The sequence below is a fragment of the Cavia porcellus genome, unplaced genomic scaffold (genome assembly GCF_034190915.1).
Source record: "Cavia porcellus strain 051 isolate PalLab524CR breed Dunkin Hartley unplaced genomic scaffold, mCavPor4.1 scaffold_11, whole genome shotgun sequence".
NCBI classification, from domain to species: Eukaryota; Metazoa; Chordata; class Mammalia; order Rodentia; family Caviidae; genus Cavia; species Cavia porcellus.
In genome coordinates this window covers 44,703,916-44,720,477 of record NW_026947494.1, presented here as the reverse complement: position 1 = coordinate 44,720,477, position 16,562 = coordinate 44,703,916, and the positions used below count along the sequence as shown (strand labels likewise).

Here is a 16,562-nt window from a genome sequence, read left to right as displayed (position 1 = left end):
TTCTCCATTTTGAGAGTGAGTCCTTAAGATCATCATTGCTCCCAAGATGTTTTGATAGAAAGGATAAAGAATAAATTCTACCCTGACCTCTCCATTCTATAGAAGAGACTACTAACACCTAAAGCATTGCCTGAAACCAGATAGTTTGTTAGCAGTAAATTATTTTTCCTCTAATTTTACTTCAATATTATATGTTGATTTTTTGTTACTACAACAGCTTCATTTGTAGCAGATTACTCTGAGTTCATCATGATACACTTCACTCTAAGAGAACTTATTATAATGGTTAGTTTTACTAAATCTTTGGTAATAGCTCAAATATGCCATTTAGAATTTTTTTCTTTTGAGAAGAAGTCTCACTATGCATTTCAGGGTGGACTTGATCTCAGCCACCATATAGAATGTTTAAACATCCAAGCCATTGTATGCAATTTTATCCCGGGCTAGAGTATTGTGTCCTACTTAGTGAGCCCCTTTCATTCACCTATACTCAGTTCAAAGACCATCTTCTGTTCTTAGCCTTCTTAGTGTAAAGCTCCAGCTTCTTTGTTATCACCATAACTCATTATACTGTATTTATTTATTTTGAGACAAGGTTTCACTGTGCAGTTCAAGCTGGCCTTGAAGTCACTTCGCAGTACAAACTGGTCTTAAACTTGGAGTGATCCTCCCGAGTTCTGGGATTGCAGGCATGTGCCATCATATCCAGCCATATACTAAATTTATACTCCATGAAGCTGAATGCTTTTTAGCCAGGATCTTGATATCTATGCGCATGTCTTAGTTACTTTTTACTCATTTTATTTTGTGAGACAAAATACTTGATGACCAAGTTAGGGAAGGAAAGGTTTATTTCTTACAGTTCTTAGAGGTTTCAGTCCATACTCAGTTGGCTCCAAGGCAAGGTGGCATGGCGGGGCCGCAGTTCATGGCAGCTGCAAACAGTAAGGTGGAAATTGGCAAGAGAGAGAGACACACCTTCCCACTGTTACACTATATCCTGGCTCCCCCCAACCCTGGGTGGGTGAAACATTCACTCCACCAACCCAAACACTAGACAATGAACCAATCATAAATGCTAGATTTGATCCCATCCATAATTCCATGAGGCTTAGGGCCACTGACATAAACTATGACAGTGTATCCCCAGAAACCAACACTGGTCCCCTACCCAACTTAAAATCATTGAAAGAATAAGTAAAAAAATGAATAAGTAAACTTTTTAAACTCTGATGAAACTATTTACTTCTTGACAAGTATATAAATGAAAGAGAAAAATTAAAGATGGTTCACATATTCTGTCAGTAGGGTTCTGTTACTCTTAAATGGCCTGAATGTCTAATGTTAGCAGCGCATTGCTGGCATAGATACCTAGTAAGTGCCCCCTGCATCCAGCTTTCATTACATATACACAGTTCTTTTAGTGGAATGATGAATGGAAGGTTGACATTTGGGGTTTTGTCAAATATTGTGGAGGAAAATGAGCTCCTTTTTCCTTTGAGTGATTAACCAGACTATTGGGCAGAGGTGCTGAGTAGGTGAGTAGGTGACACCACCCAAGTGGAAAGAGTGTCTTGGTGTCCAATGCAAACAAGAAGATGTACTTCTTCATGGTTGGAATTAAATTCTGAAGTAATCCTTGATAAAATATTCAGTACCTAGTTAGCCCTCAGTAGGTATCAGCTTGTTAATATCTCTCAATAACTAGTGGTTTTATGCAGCCTTACTGCGAGGAAAGTTATAAAGCTACTTCAAAGCACAGAGAGGGAAAAAAATGTCACAGTCAATTAGCCATGTCTGCCTTGTGCACAAAATAGAGAAACAGAACTTCTTTTCCTGGATCTAAAATCAATTGTCTTAACTAAATCATACTTGGAACAACTTACTGAGTTAGTGAAGCTCATATAAGAAATATAACCTCATTTAAAACAATAAAAAGAACATATACCTATAGTACTACAGTTTTAAGCAAATCTGATAATATAGCTATAAAAATGGGAATATAGAAATTCTGTAAGTGTAAGATTTAATACAGAGAATTAACTTTGTATATAAACTGTATATAACTATATATAAATGTAAATTTTTTAAATATACATAAAATACTATATTTTTACTTTGTATCTGATCATTGCATATAAATATAATTTATCATGTATCCTGTCTTGTAACCAAAAATTAATGACTTACTTTTTTACCGGTAAGACAACATCTATTGAATGTTTCCAAAGAGGATCTTTTTGAAGTGATAGTAAATGACCATTAAAAATAAAAATAATAATGAATTCTCAAATAATAAACCAATAGCCAAACCATCATTAATAGGTAAGAGTTATAGTCATTAACATAATCAAAAATACATGAATGATTTCTTTCAAAATTACTACTTAACATTTCCAGAATTCATGCAGCTTTCAATAAGCAGCAGTAGCTCTGAACTCATTTTGCACTTTTGCCTAACATCCCCTCAGTCCACTTTCTTCTCTAGCCTCTACTAAGCTCTGTTTCCTATATGTGGAAGGTGGCAGCACCTTTTTTTATCCACATCCTGTAGTGCATGACCCCTGGAGTTTCTATGACCCTGACATCCAGTGAGATGTCTGCAGGAACCTGCCTGGCACACATGCACACAGCTGGAGCACCAAAGGCAAGGGCCCGAGGCCCATGCAGTGTTTGGGCTCAGTTTTAGTTTGTGCCATCTTTATTCTGAAATTCTTAATACTTTTTGAGGAAGGACCTGTAATATAATTTTGTACAGCTATCTTGCTAATTACATAGTGAGTTCCAAAGATACTAAATGTGAGATGTGAGTCCTAGACCAAAGTTGGCACAGATTCCAGTGGGTCACTACTCTTTTCTTTCCCTTGAATGCTCAGTTCTGAGATAACTGGCTCACAGTAGTTGCCTATCACCAAATCCCCTGCCTTGAGTGGTGAAAGCAGAACATCGGTATTGGCTTTCCCACCTTTACTGTTTTACTCTTCTGACCTCACTCCCCTGGTATGGAATCACTTCTCAAGACACACACCAGCTTTGGGACAGATTTCGGTTTTTGGAAGGAGCCTCAGATAAAACAACATTTTTCAAGTATCTTTTTTGTGCCACCAGTCTAGATTGCAGGGATTCAGAAGCAAACAAGGTGAGATTTCCTATTGTCATAGAATTCATATTCTAGGTAACAAAGGTACTAAATAAGGGAGAACAAACAAATGAGATCATTACAGACTATAGTAAATGCCAAATGCCATATTCAGTACCTAGTTAGCTCTCAATAGATGACAAACAAGGTGTTCTGAGAGCAGGAGGGGTAGGGATATGTATAATAGATATAAAATTTGAATAATGAAGCATATGTGCCAAGCAGCTAGGATAAAAGAGATAGAAAGTGCAAAGGTGGAAATGATTTTGGGTGTGTTCTAGTCACAAAAAAGAAAGCAAAGAAGTGGAGGCACAAAGAATGGGGAGAAGAAAAATGGTACAAAATGCTACAAGGACAGGAAAGGATCATACAGGGCCATATTAAGGAGTTTGTGTTTTTATTCTAAATGCTATGGAAAGTCACTAAAGGGTTTTTAAAAAGGGAAAGCATTCTGATTTTGGTTTTTAAAATATTACCCTGAGAAAAGAACTGATTGGAGATGAGCCATTGAGGAAGCTATTGCAAGAATCAGTGTCTTATCTTATCTGCTCCAGCATCACTAAGCATGGCCTTTATTTTGGACAACATCTCTGCAGTTACCTGAGAGACTATTTCTCATTTGAATTTTTCAGGAGCCTCATTCAATTGCTTCATTGTTACCACTTCAGTGGGAGACCAAGTGGAAGGCTTTGGAATTGTCCCACTTCATTGCCTGCTGGATTTAACTTTGGCGAACTGGATGTCTGGAGTTGCATCTTATTTAAGTGTTTTCTCATTTTCTTTTCTTTTTTTAGTTGCAAGAGTCACAGTGAGAGGTTCTGGGGGCTCAGAGAAAAGTAGGAGCAGAGGATGAAAAGAAAGGGAAATTACATCAAGTCAGATGTATTAGAGTTCCTTGCTAGTGAGCCAAGGTCTGATCTTGGCCGAGATGAATAAGCTCCTACTTAACCTAGCACCATGCTACCAGCTTCTCTCTCCCTACTACCGAGGCTGTGGCCACTGACATGTCACCCACAGAGGAAGAAGAAGAGAAAAGAGCAGGGCTGAAGCAAAGGGAATGGAAACCAGAGGCAAGGTAGATGATCACTGACCACCACAAATTGGGAGCTCAGTCCTCAGCTCTTTGGACAACTCCTGGCCAGCACCCAAGGCTACAGAAACCATGCTGCCCACAGCCCTGAGGCATCTTCTTTCTGCCATTCCCTGTCAGATACCAACCTGACTCCAGCCCTCCCACAGTGTCACCGTCTGTTAGCCTTCTCTTGATTGCAGAAGTGGAGAGAACAGGAAACAAAGATTGCTTTAGATGTTGCATTTTTTTACACATGTTTGACAATTGATAATACCTAAGAAACAGAAATAAGAAATCTAATTATTTGAAAAGTTTAATGTTACTCAACTACAAAACTTTTAGCAGTCCAGAGAAAGTTCTTCAGTTGTTAAACATGAAGTATCCATAAATCTGTAAATGTTCCATATACCAGCAATATTATGCAATATAATTAAAAGAAACAAATCCACCTATAATACAAAAATATTTCACATGCTAGAAATAATTGCATCAGGAAATGGGTAGGCCTACATGAAAACAACAGCAAATTTGTAAAACTTTAAAAGTAAAATTGTAATAAATGAAATATCCTGTGTTCCCAAAACAGAATTAATTTATAGGTTTAATCTAAATCTAACTTAAAATATTTGTATGTGTAGGAACTTGACATAATGATGTTAAAAATAAACTGAAAATATAAACATTCAAGAATTTCTAAGAAATGCTTGAAAGAGAAAGATTAGTGGTATTCAAACAGTATAAAGCTAGAATAATTAAAACAGTGTGGTGATACAAACAGGAAATCTCAAAAACAGATCTTAGAATGTTGAATATAAAAATTTAGTTACAAATGGTGCATTATAAAGTAACATAGGAGACAATTTCTAAGCAAAAGTAATAGAGGTGTCATAAAATATATTTGATCATACTGAAATTTTAAGCTTTTATACAGCAAAAAACATAAAGATTAAAAGTTAATTTTAAACTATGTATTTATGCCATGCATGAGGTTAATATTCTTATATGTGAAAGGAGCCAACAAATCCCTAACAAGAAAACTAATTCCACGAGGTTGTGAGTTCATCCCCAGTACCGCAAAAAAAAAAAAAAAAAAAAAAAAAAAAAGACTAACCCTAATTGAAGGGGTCCGTGTCCATTTAAAAGAAAAAAAGCCAAAGAGAAGCCTAGTTTATGACTTGATCATTTAATCTCTCCAATCATTTGATCTGTTGAAATTTTAATATTGTCACTTCTCAAAAAAGAATAAGAAAAATCCACAGTAAATTAATTCGAATGTATTTGAGTATGTAAGAGTATTTGAAAACATAAATGCCCTAGATAAATGAAAATTGTTTTCATAATTAGACTTCTCCCTGCCTGGAAGGATTGTCATTATCATCAGTGGGATAAGTTTCCTATCATTAAAGGAAGGACAGTGGGCACACAAAACCACAGAAGTAGCAGCTAATCCTACTCCTTTACACTGGAATCTCCTGAGGTCCTGACTGACCCCTCTCCCCTCACTCCTCTAGGACCTCAGGAATGTACTTGGATCTGAGACTCATTATTTAACTTTAGCCTGGCTGGGTTTTCCCCATTTGAAACCTACTTCCTTCATATGACCTGAATAGACTTTTATGTAAACAAGCACTACACTTGAACCTCAAAAGAATATATTGCCCTGTTAATCATGTTTGTCTGGTTAGAGTAAATAACAGTCTGTGAATACCCAAATCCTTATCCTCCCAAAGCTTAATTATGCACTTTTTCTTTAGTTAACAAATGTTAAGATAAACAAAAATTATACTAGCAGTTATGTATGATTTTTAATCAAATGCTATCTCTTCCTCAACCCAGAAAAGCAAACATAAGTAGCCCTGGTTTGAAAAGGGTCAAGAATCCTCACACAAAGTCCAAAGACCTTCTCCTATTAAAATTAGGCATTTGAAAATTAATCCATGAGTAAGGAAGCTTTTATAACCTAAAAAAGGGGCATATGTCTAAAATTTTAGAGAATCAGGATCTCAATAACATTCTGTGTCACCTTGGAAGTGTCTGGACCTTGGATTCTCCAAATATAAAATAAGGACTAGATGACTGTGGGAGCCAAAAAAGCTACAGTCTCCTGAGGAATGAAACTCCTTGCCTTTGTCTTTGCCTGACCTCCCCTTCAACTCCATTCACTGAGATATGCGAAGCTGGCTTTTTTTTTTTTTTGTCTTTTTCCTTTTTATCGGTACCAGGGACTGAACTCACGACTGCCTGCTTGCAAAGCAGGCGCTTATGCCACTGAGCTAAATCTCCAGCCCAAAGCTGGCTATTTTGAAACAGAGGTTCCCATAACTGGCCAAGGAATATGACCAAGTCTGGCCAAGGACTAATGAGTCTCAAAAATAGCAAAGCAGCAACACACAGGTAAGAATAGCCCCTCTGCTGATGGCTGGAAAGGGAGCTCAAGCAGAAATCTGTGAAATTCCAGGGTCAAGATATGAGATAACATCTCAGCTAAGGCCTTAGGACTCAATAAGAATTATACCTTCCTAGGAGTAAAGGTGCCAGACTTGCATCCATTGAACTATCCATTACATTGCTAATTGGAGGTCTTTGTGCCTGGTATAAAATTGCTCTGTTTCTCTTTACAGCCAATACCTACAAAGTTTCTTTTTCTGAGCACTCTGCTGTGGCCCCCACCCATCTCCCTGATTGATATCAATAAAAGCTGTAAACTTTTGGATTATTGCATCACCTTGTGTTCCACAGAGAACATTGGATTATCCCAGAGCTCCTCAACTGCAGATCTTTCTTTCTCTTTTATTTTGGATCCATGTACCATATTTCTAGAAGAATTAGACTGATAATCTCCACAGGGTTTTTGGTAGATAACTTCTAAGATAATTTCTAGTGGAGTAATTCATGACTATACTGTGGCACACTGCCATTTAGTTCTTGTTTTAATTCTTACAGTCCTCAGCTTCAACCAAGTATAAATGAAATTCAAACTTTCTCTACTTCATCCTGAGCACTTTAGAGGAGAAAGGCCATTCTTGGAACTAAGGAGGTCCTAGCCCTAGTATCCATTCTTTTGCATAGATGCTAAATTTTTCTGGTTGGCTTTCCTTAGCAGAAGCCAACCCTAATGTCCTGCATAGGGTGCTTGAGCTGCCACAACAAAATAAAACACATTGGTCAATTTAGTAACAGAATTATGCTTCGTCACCATTTTGGAGTCTGTAAATCTACAAGCAGGGTGCCAGTATAGTCAGTTTCAAATGAGAACTGTCTCTGTGGTTTGCATGTGATCTCTGTCTTACTATGCCCTCACATGATCATTCTGTGGTACATGTGCACTGGAAGGATGAGGGAAGAAAGCTTTGATATTATTAAAAGGACTCTAAGTCAATCAGAGCAGGCCCTCCTTTTATGGCTTAATTTAGCCTTAATTACTTCAGTAGATGTCTCATCTCCAAAATCTATAAACATAGCCACATTTCAATATATGAATGGCAAGTTGGGGACAAACACTCCCTCTCCAGAATGAGTAATTTTTGCTCAAAAGCCCAAGATAACTTCCAGTACATCTGTCTGGTACTTCTCTAGCAATTGGCAGGTGGCACACTGGTGCCACTGGTAAGAGGATATGGTTAAACATGAGTGAGGGAATTGGGCCTTGGACAATGGGAATGGGTGCATAAAGAAGCTGAGTAAAGGAAGGGCCTAGAGTTTAGGCCTTCTCTGTCCCTTCAACCTCTGGCATGGAAATTTCCTACACTTGCAATTGAACATTTGGGTTGTTATGAGGTATACTTGTCAAAAAATAGAAGGATAATATATTTTATTGACTTTTTAAATAATTTTTAAGTATTTAAAACACAACAGGTGGGCCTCACTTATATCATCTCCTGCTACTCTACAGGTGTGAGGAACAGTCCTCCTGAGAGCTTATTCCAGCTCCCTCTGGTATTCTTTCTCAATCCATTTTTGATGAATTAGCCACTGTTAAATAGATGTTAAATTTTAAGAAGATAATGTTAGTTTGATTCTACCTGAAACCAAGTTGTTGCCTAAGAGTCAGACGTAGTACTATAGGCCAATGCCAAAGAACCAAAGGCTAGGGGCTGGGGATTTAGCTCAGCGGCATAAGCACCTGTCTTGCTAGCAGGCGGTCGTGAGTTCGATCCCTGGTACCGATAAAAATGAAAAAGACAAAAAAAAAAAAAAAAAAAAAAAAAGAACCAAAGGCTAGGCCAAGTAAGCAGCAACTTCTCATACCAAACAAATTAAAGAGGTAAGATCTTGCAACAGACTCAAAAGCCAGCAAGTAGTCATTTCCTAAGGGTTCTAAAAACTAGCAATAAAACTACCAGCCATAAACCACTTAAAATCATCCCAAAAAATTAAACTAAAAAAATAGAAAATGAAAAGATACAGAAGCAAGATGCAACCCCAGGCTTCCAGTTCACCAAGGGAAACCCAGGGGCCAATGAAGCGGGACAAATCGAAAGCTGCCAAACACCTGGACTCTCTGAAGTGTTAACAGAGGAAGTAATGAAGCAGATAATTTCTGAGACAACTACAGAGATGATGACCATAGTGCAAAACATGGCTAATGATTCTAGAGCAGATACAGATTAAAAAAATAAAAAAATTAAGAGAATCTTAGGAAAATGACACAAACTATGAATATCCAACATAAGAAAAAGTTGGAATCCCTGAAACAGATTCAAACAGATGTTCAGATTAAAATTTCCATTGAAAATATAGACAGCAGAATAAACCAGTGTTAGGGAAGAATATCAGATATAGAAAACAGGATTGCAATTAGTTGTAGAAACCAGTCCCAAACAGGGTGGGGGGATTAAAGATAATACAAAGAAATAAAACTAAAAGAGGGGCCAGGGAGCTTTTGCTCTAGTGGACAAAGTGTCCTGAGCATTTGGGACACCTTGTTTTTATTTATTAGACTCAGGAGCAAGCAGTTAGGGTAGGAGAAAACTCATCTGCCTCCTGTTATCTACTGTATACAGGTAAACAACCAGATATTAGCTGTGTTGACTCTTCTCTGGAATTTGCAATATACGTGCATGCCTGCATGTTGCCAAATCACAGCTTGTTGTTTATCTCCTTTGTGCCTGCAGAAAAAGTCAATTAGGACTTGTTCCTCATTATCTAATCTCCTACAGTTAACATTCATGAAAAGAAAAGTTTCTTAAAATAGCAAGGGACCATGAAAAGTTAATCCAACAGCTGCTAGATGATGCAAAGAAGAGTAACCTAAGATTGATTGGAGTCAATAAAAAACAGGAGATAAAACAAACAACACTAAAAGAGAAAAAAACCTGATCACAGAAGTAATGGCAGAAAACTTCCCAAACAGGGAATTTGACATGGATAAATGAAGTATATAGAGCTCCAATTAGCCATGATCAAAAAATGCATACCAAAGCCTTATAATAGTAAACATTCTAGAAATTCAACATAAGATAAAATATTAAAAACTGTTAGAGAAAAGAAACAAATCACCTATAAAAGAAAGCCCATCAGAATCACAGCTGATTTTGCAACACAAACTCTCGTTAAGCAGAGCTTAGAGTGAAGTATTTCAAATCCTAAAAGAAAACAAAGTCCAACCCAGATTGATGTACACCATCAAACTATGTTTTAAAATGGATGGAGAGGAGAATTGGCCATGGTGGAACCCAGGCAGCTGCAGAAGAGGCAACTCGCCCGCCCTCTTGGTAAGTGCCTCCCTCCTGCACAAGTGAGAAGATCCAGTTGGCAGCTGCTGAGAGTCGGCCATGGTGTAATCCAGGTGGCTGCAGAAGAGAATAGCTCACCCGCCTTGGTAAGCGCTTCCCTCCAGCACGATCCAGGAGGAGACCCAGTCAGCAGCTCCCATGAGCCTACCAGTGCCAGGGCTGGAAATCAAACATCCAAAACCCCAATTACATCCATTAGAAACTGGGGAAGAGGTCTGGACATGACTTGAGAGGATGACCGTATGCAGTATAGCAAATATGGGGGAATTCCTTCCATATTTGAAGACATAGAATTCCTTCTATTTGAAGACAATTTTTTTCACTGTTTTGTTTCATTATGATTAATTGTATTATGCTATTCAATATTCTCTTTCGAATAGTTCTGTTTTTGATTTGATTTTGCTATACCTACCTGACTGGACAACTATTATGAAGATAATGAGATATACTATGATACGTATTGCTGTTATCCCAATATTCTGCTGTGGAGTTCTGTACCAATTTCACTTCATTGTCTCAGTTGATTTTGTTCTGTCTTGTTCTGTTGTATTTTTATTACCTTCAAAATAAAAAAATAAAGTGGATGGAGAAACAAGACACTTCTCTAATAAAGAACACCTGAAGAAATTCATGATCACTAAACCAGCACCCCAAAATGTTCTGAGGGGAGAAGCAACAACAGGAAAATAAAGGATAAGTCAATACATATCAGTTGTAACCATCAATGTAAATAGTCTCAATTCACCCATCAAAAGAAACAGACTGCCAGAATGGATCAAGAACCAAGATCCAATAATATGCTTAAAATGAGAAATACCTTTTATTGACTCCAATCAATCTTAGGTTACTCTTCTTTGCATCATCTAGCAGCTGTTGGATTGACTTTTCATGGTCCCTTGCTATTTTAAGAAACTTTTCTTTTCTTTTTAATTTAAAAAAAGAAATTCACACACTGAAATTTAAATGAGGGAAAACAATACTGCATGCAGCAGAAACCAAAAAAAAAAAAAAAAAGCAGAGGTAGGTATTCTATTTGCAGGGAAAACAGATTTCAAAGACTAGGTGACAAAGAAGGTCACTATATCTTTGAGAAAGGAACAATCCAAGAGGAAATAATAATAATTCTAACTGTATTTGTACCAAATACCAGTGTACCCAAACTTATAAAACAAATGTTATCCGACATGAAAAATCAGCTAAGCCCTAATATAATTGTAATGGGAGACCTCACTACTCTATTGTCACAAATAGACCAAATAGACAAAAAAAAAATCAAAACAATATCAGAACTAAACCAACTTTTGAACAAACGAATTTAGTAGATGTCTACAGAGTATTCTACTCCACAACATTGGAATATATATTCTTCTCAGTTGTACATGTGACTTCCCTAAAATAGACCACATACTAGTTCATAAAACATGCTTAAGTAAATGAAAAAGATCTGAAATTATCTCAGGCCTGTTACCAAACCATAATGCAATGAAATTGGAAATCAATGGCCAAAGAAACCACAAGAACTTCATAAACGCAAAAATTATATAGCACCTTCCTGAAAAATCAGTGGGTCACGGATGAAGTTAAAGAAGAAAGCAAACAGTTTTTACAACTAAATGATAATTCCATACAACATACTGAAATTTATGGGATGCAATGAAAGCAGTCCTATGAGGGCATTTATAGTGGGGGATTTTCATATCAGAAGGAGTGCACTCAAACAAACAGTCTAATGTTGAACCTCAAACTTCTAGAAAAAGAAGAGCAAGTCAAGCCCAAAGCTCTTTACTCACAACCTTGTGCTTGCCAGGTAGGCACTTACGCTGCTGAGCTAAATCCCCAGCTCAAGCTCTTGTAAGGGAGGAAATTACAAAGATCAGAACAGAAATTAATGCAAAAGAGACTAAGAAAACAATATGAAGAATCAATGAATCAAAGAGTTGCTTCTTTGAAAGATTACATAAAGTAGACAATCTCATCAAAAAGTGAAAGAAAAGACTCAAATCCATGGAATTAGGAATGAAAAGGGTGAAAGCATAACAAATCCTGAAGAAATTCAGGTGATCATCAATCCTACTTTAAGAACCTGTATTGTAATTAGATGGAAAACCCAGAAGAAATAGATTCCTAGAAACCTGAATCAAGAAATATAAAACTTCTAATGAACCAGTGTCAGTCAATGAAATTGAAGATATAATTAAAAACCTACCAACAATGAAAAGTTCAGATACTGATAAATTCACTGCTAAATTCTACAAGAAATTTAGAGAAGATCTAATGCCACTACTCCTCACACTCTTTAATGAAAAAGAAAAGGAGTAATACTTTCAAATTCACTCCTGGAAGCAAGCATTACCCTGATATAAAAACCAGAGAAACATACAACCAAAAAAGGGGAACTATAGGCCAACCTGCCAAGTTAACATAGAGGCAAAAATCCTCAATAAGAGTTGGGCAGAATATAGCAAATCATCAAGATTATACACCATGACCAAATAGGATTCATTCCAGTGATGTAGCAATAGTTTAACATATGCAAATCAATAAATATAATGCAACATATTAACACAGCCAGAGTCAAACCATATGAACATCTCAATAGATGCAGAAAAGGCATTTGACAAAGTCTAACACCCATGCATGATAAAAAAAAAAACCTACAGAAAATTGGAATAAATGGTCTTTATCTCAGTATGATAAAAGCACTCTATGACAAACCAATAACCAACATCATACTAAATGAACAAAAACTGAAAGATTTCACTCTAAAATCAGGAATAAGATAAGGATGTTCACCATCACCACTCTTATTCAATGTAGTTCTGGATACATTAGCCAGAGCAATTAGACAAGAGAGATTTTTAAAAAGGAATAAGGATAGGAAAGGAAAGGAAGAAGTTAAATTATCATTATTTGCATGTATGATACTCTACATGAAAGGCCCCAAAATCTCCACCAAAAGACTTCTAAATTTAATTTTTTTTTTTTTGTCTTTTTCCTTTTTATTGGTACCGGGGATCGAATTCACGACTGCCTGCTTGCAAGGCAGGTGCTTATGCCGCTGAGCTAAATCCCCAGCCCCAAGACTTCTAAATTTAATAATTAGATTCAGTCACATAACTAGATACAAAGTCAACACTTAAAAATCAATAGCGTTCCTGTATACAAATAAACTAACTGAAAGAAATTAGGGAAACAACACCTTTCATAACCACAATCAAGAGAAAAATGAAAGAAAAAAAGACCTAAGAATCAATCTAATGAAGGAAATAAAAGACCTTTACATTGAAAATTACAGTGCTCTGAAAAAAAGAGATCAAAGAGGATATCAGAAAGTGGAAAGATATCCCTTGTTTTTGAGTAGGAAGAACCAATATAGTAAAATGCCATACTCCCAAAATTGTTATTCAGATTTAATGCAATCTGGATCAAAATTCCAGTAGCATATCTCATAGAAATAAAGAAAATGGTTTTAAAATTCATTTGGACCAGAAAAAACAAAATTGAAAAAAAAAAGGACAAAAATATGTCAAGAACAATTGGATACCTGTGTTTGAAGTGAGAGGGAGTATTTTTAAGGGATACTAATGGCAATGTGCCTTTTACTATAATTAAAATTTTTTAAACATTCACTATATTTTTCAACCACACTTTCTACATCATGGTCCTTATATAATGGTCTCATCTAATCTTTACTCCAGCTTGCAATGTGCCAAATAGTGTTCTAAGCACTTTACATGTACTAACTCACTGAATCCTTTACTATTCTGTAAAATAACAGCATTACACATTTTATAGATGAGGAGACAGAAACAGAGCTTAGCTAAAGTAGCCAATGACATTCAGCTAATAGCAGAAGAGAAGGGATTCAAACTGTACAGTTTGGCTATAAAATCTCCAACCATTATGATATTTCCTCTTTAAACACAGGAAGAGTTAATATTTATTAAGCACAGGTTGTATACAAGACCCTATACAACTGCTAATACTATAATATTAGTATTATTATTTCTCCATTTTAAAAGTGGCTAAACTAGTTTTGAAAGATTGAGAGATCCACCCAAAGGTACAGCACTAGTGAGCCAGGTTAGTAGAGACAAGCGCAGGTAATCTGACTCTAAAACGCATGCTCTTAACCAGACCAACGGGGTTTATTCAATCGCCTTTCATTGAAGAAGAATTTTGTTGGTGGTGAGGCAAGGCTGAGGGGCAGATGGTGGCACTTCCCACAGAACAAATTCAGCTGTGTTTAGTGAAGAAACTGGCTATTTTGAGTAATCCGGTAATTTGAGGAAATAATGGATTAAGATTAAAGGTTGTATTTCCCCATGGGAACTGTACTTACATTTTAGTTCCTGTGGCTTGAAATAAAATCCCAGAGTGAATTATTACCATCACCATTATCACTATAACTTTAAGCATGTCTTCAGTCCCAGGAAATTGATGAGCTATTTGAAACAGGTGCTCTTGGAAGCAACCTAACTTCTCAGATCTGTTTCATTCTATTCCAACATGACCCCAAATTTCAGCTAATACTGTATAGTACATTCTGCCATTGAAAAGGAAGTTTGACTATGAGAAAATTTTTCCATAATAATACAATGCCAGGTGTGGCGGTGCATACCTGTAATCCCAGCACTTGGGAGGCTGAGGCAGGAAAATCGCTGTGAGTTAAAGGCCACCTCATCGACACAGCAAGTTCAGTCAGCCTGAACTGCATAGCAAGACCCTGCCTCAAAAACAAACAAAAACATAACACAGTTCTCTTACTTTAGGACATTGTTCAAATCCTTATCAAAAGGGTTGAAAGTTAGAAATATGATGAAGTGCAGGATGTGCAGAAAATATACCATGCCACCTACAAAGATCCATTTTACAAGTTCCATTGGTGTCAAAGGGTCATGAAGTAACAAAATGGATCAGAAAACCTCACTCTTCTACCCTTATTCTGGTGACAGAGCAGTCTGCCATGATGTCATCAATGTTGTTACTATAGTGGAGGAGTTGATGGGTTCCCACAGGACGTCTCGGCTCAACACTGCACAGGCTGTCTTCCATTCCGTTTGGCTATTGCATCTCTTTGGTGATCCTGTCTTTGAAATGGTGTTTGATTATAACAAAGAGCCTGCCAAGAATAGATTAAAAAATAAACTCATAAGGACCAGGGATTTAGCTCAGTGGCACAAGCACCTGCCTGGCAAGTGCAGGGTCATGAATTCGATCCCTGGTACTGCCAAAAAAAACAAACAAACAAAAATATAAACTCATAGTCAAAGCAAAAAGAGCTTTAGCTCATTAAGAGAAGACAGCTGCCCACACAAGTGATTTCCCAGGAAGGATCCTATATCTCAAAACAAAAACTATACCACACCTTTCCCCACTCCCAGATTCCTCACTTGTTAACATTCCAATTTGCCTACTTGAACTTCTTTATATGAAAACTTTACTGTGTTAGTACAGAGGTTCTCAAATATAGCTTGTATTAGAATCACGTGGAAGGCTTTTCAAACAATTGTTGGGTCTTACCTGAGAATTTCTGATTTTAGTAGGTCTGGATTTAGGCTCAAGAATTTGCATTTGTATTAAGGTCCCAAGTAACACTGATACTGCCAATCACAGCACACTCTAAGAAACACTGAGCTCAAATTTTCCTTCAAGCTCAACACACCAGGAGGCAAAACATACTGCTGTCAGTAATATGGAATCAGCAAGCCTCAGCTGCACCTCAAAAGTACCTGAAGTTGGGCCAGGATTTAGCATAATGGCATAAGCACCTGCCTTGCAAGCGCATGATCGTGAGCTCAATCCCTGGTTCCCTCCCCCCCAAAAAAGTACCTGAAGCTGACAATCTTTCCCCAGATATCTTTAATACATTTCTTGCAAGGGGTAATATTCCATCTGCCCATTTTGTCACTAGATTGAAAATAACCACAATTTAAGGCCTAGATACATATTTTCCAAAGTTAAATGGTTAGGGTCACATGTGTACAATTCTTTTGATTTTCATTTTCCTTTTTCTACAGTCAGATAGGAGAAAGTAAGTAGCAAGTTGAGATCAGTAATAAGATAAAAGAGCTGAAATAAACATGGCTGTTTCCTTTTTCCCCTCCCCCTGCTGTGGCTCCTCCATTCACTTACCAAAACCTAGCCTAAAAAGAGGGCTGGATGCATTGGCCAAGACAAAAGAGATGGAGAATCCTGATTCCATTTAACACCTGAGCCCTTTTGATGCCAAGGATGTAGAGCTCAGAAACAGGTGGGTGATCAAGAGAAGTCTAGAGGGGCAGTACATGGAGGGTACCTCAGTTCCCAGAGATGCCTGAATCTGACTGAAGGTGTGAGAATCTTACACCAAATAGCTCAAGATCAGCTGTTGCTAGACAATGACCCTGCAACCTAAAGTTATTGCAATATAACTCCCCAAGTGATTAAGGTGAGGCATTTAACTTCCTGGAATCTCAAGTTTCCGTATACATAAGGTGAGGAAAACATGTTAATTTACCTACTGGGCAGCTATTGTGAGACCAACTAATGTATTTTTGAAAAACTGTAAAATAAAATAAACAAATATACTGTAGTTTTATTAATTGGATTAGAAAAAACACATTTTTAACTTCAT

The 16,562-nt window shown here is 37.0% G+C and overlaps 1 long non-coding RNA gene across 1 annotated transcript in view; it reads right to left on the bottom strand.

The window, feature by feature from the left end:
- Positions 1 to 236: 236 nt before the first annotated feature.
- LOC134478096 (uncharacterized) overlaps positions 237 to 16,562 on the bottom strand; it is a 41,438-nt gene continuing 25,112 nt past the window's right edge. The window contains exons 2-3 of the long non-coding RNA XR_010050483.1: positions 4,358 to 4,485; positions 237 to 935 (exon numbers count right to left, since the gene is read on the bottom strand). This is a non-coding gene — a long non-coding RNA (uncharacterized LOC134478096). The remainder of the gene's footprint in view (positions 936 to 4,357; positions 4,486 to 16,562) is intronic.